Here is a 10,175-nt window from a genome sequence, read left to right on the forward strand (position 1 = left end):
TACTGGGGTATTATGCACTTGTTCAGTTCTCGGAGGTCAATCACCAGTCTGTAGACTGGCGGTGCATTAGGGTCAGTTCGTTTAAGAATAGGGATGACAGGAGAATTACATACATTTGAGTCAGTTTCTACAACCACTCCCTGTGCAATGAGTTCGTCAACAATTTTCAATAATGCTACTACGGCATCAGGTGGTAACTTGTATTGTCGGATTCGTGGCAGTACAACTCCTTGTCTGAGAGTGACACGGTATGGCGTAATGTGCATGCAACCTACATCAGTCGGACCTTGCGCCCATAAATGCTGTGGTACATTCTGGAGTCTGGGATCAAAATCTCTCATCACATAATGTCCTTTAATATCACGTAAAAACAATCTCACTCCTTCCGGAGAACAACATATTACTGCTCCTAGTTCTTTCAATGTTCTTATACCAAGCACATTTTCTGGACATGACTTAGTAAGTAACAAGTCTGTAGTACGGGACAATGGACCGACTCCTAGGGAAACTGGCTTTGACACTTCGTTAACAATAGGCTTTCCTGAAAATCCCAGGGAAATATTCTGTGAGCCTGAGAGGGGTGCCCCTGGAACCTCGTCATGACTGATGGTAGTTCTGCTCGCCCCTGTGTCAATTAGAAATTTTCTGTCTTTTCCCAATACACGACTATGTACATAGGGACCCTCTTGATCTACAGGAACCTCAATAAGGGGCAAGCCAACCTCCCTCTCTAGGCTATTTCATGAGTACTGTTGATATTCTGGATAGTCTGACTGTGCGTACTGGTACATTTGTTGCGTGACATGTTGTGTGGCAGCTATTGGTTGCGGTACAGCTACTGTCTGTTGCGTGTTCTGTGGCGTTTGCGTGTTCTGTGGGATGCTATTCTGTCTAGGAGGACGCGGTCTTTCTTTTGTCTTGCCTGTAGCTATATTGTGTTTCAGGACAGCACATTCATTTACATAGTGACCTGGTTGCTTGCAATAATTACAGTTCCCTTTAACTGGTGCCGTGCCCTTTTTATGTATTTAACAACAAGGGGTGGTGATGGACAGAGTTTCTGAATTAAGCAGAATACTCTCACCCAGTCAAGAGATCAGGGCTAGATCCAACACCGTTTTTTAGCTCACTGCACCATCCCAGCTCAGAACCTGGCTATATGCAAATTAGTCTGTTCCTGTCCCAGTGCATGATGGGAACAGGGTAAACCAAACTACCAAGCCAATTCTTACACTGGGAAAGAAACAAGCTTCCGGGGACCGGTTTCTGGCATTTCAGCCGTCGTCGGCCCGGCTTGCTTGAATCCTGATGGTGCAATGAGCAAGGGACTCACATCTGAGTATACCCTTCCACGCTTAGGGTGGACAAAATATTTAACAACAAGTGGTGGTGATGGACAGAGTTTCTGAATTAAGCAGAATACTCTCACCCAGTCAAGAGATCAGGGCTAGATCCAACACCGTTTTTTAGCTCACTGCACCATCCCAGCTCAGAACCTGGCTATATGCAAATTAGTCTGTTCCTGTCCCAGTGCATGATGGGAACAGGGTAAACCAAACTACCAAGCCAATTCTTACACTGGGAAGGTCCCCGGTAGCTTGTCTCCTTTCTGGTGAAGAATTGGCTTGGTAGTTTAGTCTGCCCTGTTCCCATGATGCACTGGGCCAGGGACAGACTGATTTGCATATAGCCAGGTTCTGAGCTGGGATGGTGCAGTGAGATAAATAACGGTGATGGATCAAGCCCTGATCTTTGGACTGGGTAAGAGTGGTCTGCTTAATTCAGACACTCTGTTCATCACCACCCCCTTTTCTGAATCGTGCCCTTTTTATGGCCATCAGCTGGTACTGATTGTGCGACTAGCACTTTCATTTTCGTATCTTTCATGCATCTCTTTTCATGTTCCTGTTCCTCCCTAATTCTGTTCTGGTGGTATTGTAACATCTGCAACATTTGGGAAGGGCTGTTTGCTTGCCAGGTACTCTCAACCTTCAGTACTCTATTCTTGATCGGGGGTAAGGAATTCTCTACTAATTTGCTCACAAAAAGATGTGGGTACGATTCACTACTTGGCTTAAGGCCACTATTAACAGTAAAACATTTTTCAAATCTGGAATAAAAATCGCTGGTGTCTTCATCTGGTTTCTGTTTACATGCTGAAATAGCATCCCAATCTTCCTTTTTAGTAATCAATAATCTTGGCAGGACCTGTATCAAGAGTTCAGGTAGTGCTTTAGCTTTGTCCCCAAGACCAACACCAGGGAGCCGTGTTCTATCCTCATCTTCCAATTCTGTCAAATTTATCTTTTTCTCTCCCACCTCCCATTCTTTTTCTTTAAGCTTTTCATAAATGCCTGCTGGTAATAGTACTTTTAATAATTTAATGATGTCAGCATACGTGTAATCCCCTATGCGGAGAATGTCTTTTAATTCACGGTGGAACCCCCCCGGGTCTTTATCATGGCAGGGCAGCAACTTTTTCATTTCCAGTATTTCTAATTTCGTCAAGGGTGTGTAAACATATACTCGTTGAAGCTCATTATTTGCATTTTTGACGGGATGTACCTCTCGTAGGGGGTTCTGTCTGTCTATGTGTAAACTCTTTCTGTCGTGGTGTGGGGCAGGAATCATGTGTGTGGTCAGAAAAGTTACGTACTTATGTCGTTGGTCTAGAATGACATTAATTAATTCAGTACCTAGGCCTATCCATCTCTCTAGAAGTATATCGTCCAGTAATTTATACAAGGGACCGGGATCAGAACGTTGACTCTCATACAATGTGATCAGATGTTGAACCATGTAAATACCAGCCAAACGCTGTTCTTCCGGGGGAAGGCTCAAAAAGGTCTGAGCCACTACGTCACCATTATATATGTTAGAATTAGACACCCATTGAACTGCTGACTGGGCTAATTCCTGTTCGTGTACGGTGTGGGGTCTATCGCACTCTACTCGTCTTTGTAGTGCGTTCTCAGTAGCTTGGAATAGATTCTCGAGGGAATATCTTTCTTTTATAGGAGGTCCCTTTTTGCGGTAGTCGAGGCATATGGGCCTATCAAACGGTCGTGCTCTGCCTACATAATTTATTCTACTCACTTCCTCTGTTGTGTGCTCGTCATCATCTGATGCTGAATTCTCTATCTCGTCTGACTCTTTCCCGTGTGCATCTAACTCATTCCTGTGTACGTCTGACTCATTCCTGTGTAAGTTCAGAATTTCTTTACGAATTTTCCTGTACATGCATTCTATCTTTGACATTGTATCATGTTTACAGGCAGCTATATTGTCGCTCCACTCTGTCATACCCTTAGTTACTCCTTTATCTGGCTGGTCTCGTCCCCTGATCAGACAATTAATTAAAAAACGTAAAATTGCGCGTTGAACCTCCACCTTTTGCTGTGCCATAGCCTCATGTATACTCTCGGGTCCCTCCCCCGTTCTAATGAAATGGTATATTCTGTCTAACTTGTCTTTCATGCCTGGTAATGTGATCAAATACTCTGCAACACGTCTTAATCGTAGTGAGAATATGAGCAATGGGCCCACACCTGGTACTGAATCGTATATACAGTGTGCAATTGTTACATTATGTTTATGGGGTGATGCTGTCCTTTGTGGCGTTCGTTGTAATGCTAGTTCTTGCAATGCTCGTGATGGTGGCGGTGTTTGCGGTATGTTTGTGGTGGGCCCCCCTCCCACTGCCCTTTGTCCTAAATCGTCTATCACTGTCGGTGACGGAAGCAGTTGTACATGCTGGTCCTGTGATGCGGTCAGAGGGAGAAAAGGATTGTTGCCAGGAGGAGGAGGAAAACCCGCATCAGCATAATCTGGAGCGGGCTCCTCTAAATAGGAGGAAAGGAAGACCTCCGCGGCTGTCTGTTTATGACTGCGTACTTTAGTCGGGATCAGTGGTGGCGGCAAATTACTAGGTACTTCCGGGGTCACTTTAGTTAGTCCTTCAGCGAGGACGGGATACATGCCTTTCATAAGGGCATGTCTTTGTCTATCTGCTTGTTCTGCCTTAACCCGTTCACCCTCTTCCTTAAGTTCTTTTTCTCTGGCTTTTTCTGCTGCTTCTTTACTTCTCTCTGCTTTGTGGAATTCTTTCTCTGTTCTCCTATGCGCTTCTTTACGCCATAACTCAATGGCATCTTTCTGGGACTGTCTAGCTTTCTTTTTCCATAGCGCTTCCTCTACTCTCATAATGCAATCAGCATCCCATGTCCCTGAGGCAGGCCATCTATATTTCTCGTCCAGATCCTTTGTGTAATCTACCCATAAGTCTAAAAACAATATGGCATCTAACCCATGCTTTTGGTACATGAAATGGCCAGGAGTGTCCCTAGGCGGGACGGGGACTGCCTCTTCGAGTATCCCTTTCCTGGTCCCTATCTGACGTAATTTCGAAAACAGTGGCATATTGGAGCTAACTTGAACGAACACACAATATACACAAGAATAGACTGGAAACAACCATTCACACTACAACATTAAAACATTAAAAACAGATACATCCTAACTAGTACATAGAAAAAGACACGATCCTGAAAAACTTATTACTTTATGCACTGCAAAACAGTACAACCATACTGGTCTCGTAAAGAGACACGTCTTTACCGCGTCCACCGAAATGGACCCGTCTCTACCGTACCTGTGTACCCAGATACGTCTTTACCGGGCTCAAATAAATGAACCCGTCTCTATGCATTCCCAATAACGGTACTCACCGGGAAGCAAAATTGAAGGCCTCGGAAACTCGATACTGGACTGCTACTGCTGCGGCTGCTTCTGCTGCGCATGCGCCTCGGAACAGGTGGGCCTCGGGATACCTCGGACCTTGCTCTCTCACGGCTTGGGCTCTGGTTGGGATGGTCCGCAATCCTCATCGCCTCGTGTGGATGCCTGGTCGCAGTCTCCGTCTCCTCCGTGGGCCTGAGGGAGTAGGCAGGAAGTCCCGCTGTCGTGTACACTTGAAGTTTGTCTCAGCTGTAGAAGGGGTCAGGGGGCTGGACCTACATCGCCGGCGCGTGGGGAAGGGGACTGGTTCCTGTTCGGGCGCCAGATTAATGTGGTAAATAATTAATTACCCTGTCATAATTTCTATACATTAAATAAAGATCATGCATATAATGAGAGGCAGAGTCCGTGGTGTCCGATTCAGAAGGGCTTTATTCAATAGCTCGAGCTAAAGGAGAATCGGGTTCCATCTCCACTAGGGATCAGGAAGGATCGTCATCTGGATCTTTATTCACAGAATACATTATATATAGTTAAAACATACATTGAATTGGATAGAGAAGGCGGAGCGCTCCAGGCGGAGCAAGTGAAAGAGAGAGATAAGAGCACATGGGCGTGAAAGAGGCGTGCAAGAAGGCGTACACATGGGTGTTCACTTTGATAAGTCCTAGGTGTGTCATAGGTGGGTGGATGCATAGAGGGGGTCTGCATGGTCAGCAGGAACCTTTACCCTACTTGTGCGCGCAAAACTGGTCATGACGTGGAATTGACGTGTAACTGGGGAGAGCTGGGGGGAGCTGACTTTAGTGCTAGTAGGGAAGTCTTGAATGTCAAGACGACCTGCACCTCTGGCATTATCTAATATCTTGTGTTTGGAGGATGTATTGTCTGAAGTAAAGGTCGCTCGAGCAAAGGCTACTCATCACTAAATGCTAGTGTGTGCATATATTTCTTCGTGCATTGCGTGGGGGCCATGGGGCTTCTATGGATTTGGGTTCTGTAAATCACTTGAATGGAGACAGAAAGGCTAGGCCCTATCTTCTGCTGGCGGAATATGTTTATCCTTTTCATTAGACAGGAATGTGTTTCTGTGGAGCAGGGCAGATAACTGTTAGGCAAAATACTGTCTTGGCAGGCCAGGCTGGGTACCTCTCGGCTGAGCAGGAAGTATGTGAGAGGTCAGGGATGCATAGCTAAACTGCAGCTTTCAGAGAGTCAAGAGGCTTGGAGCCTGAATTCGGGGCCTGGCTCGACTGAGCCACGATAACAATTTCATTTCTACATTAAAACGTGTACCATGTAAATGCATTGGCAACATAGGCCTTAGTGCAGAATTAACGTTTCATTCATGGAGGGCCTGATAACTGACATGCTAACATTGAACGGAAATGCAGAGGCATTACTATTACAGGCATGAGATGGGAAATGCGTGATGACATGGACATACATGGGGTATATGTACAGACATAGGGTGCATGTAGGGGGCACACTGGCCACGTAAAATTTCTATTTCCTCACCAGCCTGCAATGGCACGCTGGACACGCATGTAGGAGCACCATTGGTGCAAAGTACACACCAGCCTGCAATGACAGGCTGGACACGTATTTAGGAGCACCATCAGTGCAAAGCACATACCAGCCTGCAATGACAGGCTGGACAAATATTTAGGAGCTCCATCTATGCGAGTGTGTAGACTAGCCTGCATTGGCAGGCTGGGCACGCATTCAAAGGCACCATTGGTACATGTTCGCACTGGTAGGCAGGACCCAGGTCTTAAAACATCATAGGTGCTAGTGCGCACTCACTGGTCAGCTATGGCAGACCTGAACGACTCTTTAGAAACCTCAGGTAAGCACCACTTCCTAATGTGTGTAGGAAGAGCATGCACACTTTCACACTGCACTTACTGTAGGAAAGTGCTCCAGGTCCTAAGGCCCTAATAAAGAAAATCGGACACACCCGGGAAGAGTCGACATCATAGGTTGGGAAAACACACATGAGGTTCATCCCTGCCCAGCAGTGCAAACATAGATGAACCTACCCGGCCAGTCACCTACCTCGGTTTGGTGACAGTGAAAGCCTACTCAGGGTTGGCTACGGAGACCGGCCAACCTGAGTATGAGATATTTTTGACAGGCAATTCGGGTGGGTGGCGCAATTAGTGTGGCGCCCCTGTATTAGCCAGTGTCGCACCTAGCCTGGGTATGTGGTGTACCTTCTTACAGGGCACTCACAGGTATGACACCTAAACCAATCAAGTGAGCACCCTATCTTGACGTACAGGAAGGGCATGCACACTTTCCTGCTGTAGTACTGTGGTAAAGTGTTCAGTGTCCTATGGTCAGAGCAAGAGTTGGCAAAACCAGGAGGACAAAAAGTTTGAGGGAAATTTCCTTATGAAGGGCCATGTCCAACAATATCAAAGCTCTTCGAAACTGCTGCATCGCTCTTGCTGCGCGAAGCATCCTCAGCACAGACCCTCGCATACCTCGTCGACAGCAGCCTCGAAGACGGACTCCACATCGCTGCGTCGCAGCTCTTCGGAATCAACGCATCACCCAGACTGCATGCTGCATCCTCAATGTAGGACTTCGCATCGCAAGTCTGTCAATGGGATTCTTGACGACGGCCCTCGTATAGCCGCCTCTCTGCGTCTCAGAAACCAATGCATCGCACTGGCACACAACTCAAAATACAGGCAGAACCAATGCATTGCACAGCCTCACAACTCAAAATACAGGCAGCAGCAATACATTTTTGGGCAGCCAAATTCTCACTTTTATGAAAAAAGAGAAGCAATTTATTCTTACCTCTACTAACTCAAAGAGACAAACGACATTCATCATCAACTTCCACAGTTCCTCTGAGGTCAGGGCTCTAATATTTCTAAGGCAGTTCCTCATGTCCCACCCCCTCCTCACTCTAGCAATAGTGGTTATTCCCCATTCACTATAGGCAACATCCAGGGTAAGCCCTAATAGTAGTCTGAGTCTCAAGAGACCTCTCAAACTCTGTATTACAGTCAAGTGTTCTAGCAGCAAAGTGATATCTACAAAGCAAGTTCCCTATGGCCCAACTGGCACGAAATCACTGTTACCAGCACCTGTATGGTTGGAGCAACTGAAGTTCCTGAGCGGTTGCTCCAGGCGAGTTCAGTGCAAGTAGCCTAGGTAGGCTGTGCTCTGCTATCCTTGAGTTCCTCACTTGTGGTCACCCAATCACACCATCTAGAGATTCTTTGCAGATCCTCCTGGCAGGGTAAGTCTTTTGTCCATTCCTCGGTGGGGGGAAGTTGTGAGAAGGTCATGAAGCTGATCCTTTATTACAGTGTAGGGGGGTAGGGGTAGGTGGCAGCCTCAATCCTTCAGCAACGATCCCAATCAGGTCACACTTGTTGCAGGTTCCCAGGACCCCTTCTGGTATCTCTACGGCCCTGTACACAGGATACAGCCAAGCAACACAGCAATGTTCACAGTGCACTTCGCAACGGCCCCTCTTGGCATACGCGGCCGCCGACTCCTCACTGCACATGGGTGATGACCCACTGGGCATAGCTATGTCCAAGCCTCAGTTCACAGTGGTCCACCTCTGGCAGACAAGTGTTGCTGCCATGTTCCTACACATGGACAAAGGCCCAATCGGTGCAGCAGCCGTCTCCTCACCCCTCACAAAGGCAACCCACTCAATAGGATTCCCCACCAAACCTCACCCCCACCCAACACTCTCCTCGTCTTCTTCTTTACAGGGCACATTGGTCTTGGCAAGCAGGCAGGTGCTGGTGCCCAAGGCTCTAGGGCAGGAGGTCTCAGATTCCTTAGGTGATGGCCCCCCACCCAGCTGGGAGACTAGCATGGCTTGGGCCCCAGTCCTGGTCACAAGCGCAGTCTTGCAGAGATTCTCCTCCTAGCATAACCTGACTGGCTACTTGACAGTTGACAATTTTTGGCGTCTCAAGCTCCCCTTCTTATAGTCCATTTCCAGAAACCAAATGTGTTTTAGAGTCTGCGTCTTTGAAGTTTATGTTGGGAGTACTGCTTCCTTTTGAAGTCCCCACCCCTCTGGCCTTTCTTCCTCCAGAAAGAATGCTGTCACAGCTGGAGTGACTCTAAAGTTGATAGCCCCACAACACAGGTCATGGGAGTGGCCCCATTCCTATACTTTATGATTCTCTTACCAGCCCCATCTCCTTCCTGAGATGTGCCCAAGCCTCTTCTTTGTGACATCTAACTGAATTAAAGAACATTCTTTGAAGTGTGCGGGGGAAGCCTGGTTCTCCCCTCCCCAGTGTGTGTACCCACCCAGCTTACAGGAATTTAGCAATACATAAATATGCCTGGGGGATTCTTTTATCTCCTCTGCTGATGTTTCACCATGCAGGCCTGGGTCTCCCAAAATTAAACCCAGAGTCATAGGTACACATACACCCAATACATGCATATAGCATACACGCACTGGACTACATACTTCATCTATTGTACCACTCACAGGCACACATACTCCCAGCACATGCATATACCATACACACACTGCACTGCACAGCACTACATCCCTCATTACTATACCACTAACACTAGCACTTGCATATAACATGCAAACACTTCACATTACTGCATTATCCCTGTATTGTATCATTCATAGGCACACATACATACATCCAGCACATGTGCACCACACATGCAATGTGCAGCACTACACACCAAACTGACGAAGGCCAAGGGTGTGTTAAGTACACAGCAGTGAATCTTTAAATGAGTGAGCCTATAGCCTCATTCCAGTGACACAGGTAAAAAGGACCTGTTCTTTCTTGCAGTGAATATTATAGTATTAGCTCTCAGCTGAGCCTGGAGAGCCTGCCCCTTGAGGAATGTTTTGATATTGGATACTATAATATTCACTGCACTCTACAATCTCGTCCCATAATGCTTTGAAGGGCCTTTGGTTGGATTGTATTTTTGCCCACAACTGTGCTTGGGGTGATCCTAGGAGGATGGGACCACCACAGAATCGCTCAGCATGATGTGCTCTTTGTGTTCAAGGCATCTGCTTGTTTCTCTCCCTAGGTTAGGGAGGACCCTAAAATCATCACCTCTCTCACTGCTTGCTGTATTTTCATTTTTGTGAGTTGACTATATACATTTTTGCATGTAAAGGTAGCGTTACTTGTTGTTTTATCTAAGGTATTTGAGGTTTCTGTCTTATTAATTGGGATGAGACAGAATGGAGTTTTGTTCCAAATAAGGCAGAGTACATGATATTTTAAAAGTAGGACATACAAACATTTTATGTAAAACATGTCCTTTCAGAGACAAGGCCCCCAAAACTTTTTTTCCCAACATATTTTTGTTGAACATTTTGATACAACAAATCCCACATACCTGGGAACCATAAACAAAAAAATCAGACACAATGGTTCTACTGTCAATACAATACATGCTGG

This window comes from Lissotriton vulgaris, unplaced genomic scaffold, assembly GCF_964263255.1.
Source record: "Lissotriton vulgaris unplaced genomic scaffold, aLisVul1.2 SCAFFOLD_923, whole genome shotgun sequence".
Taxonomy (NCBI): domain Eukaryota; kingdom Metazoa; phylum Chordata; class Amphibia; order Caudata; family Salamandridae; genus Lissotriton; species Lissotriton vulgaris.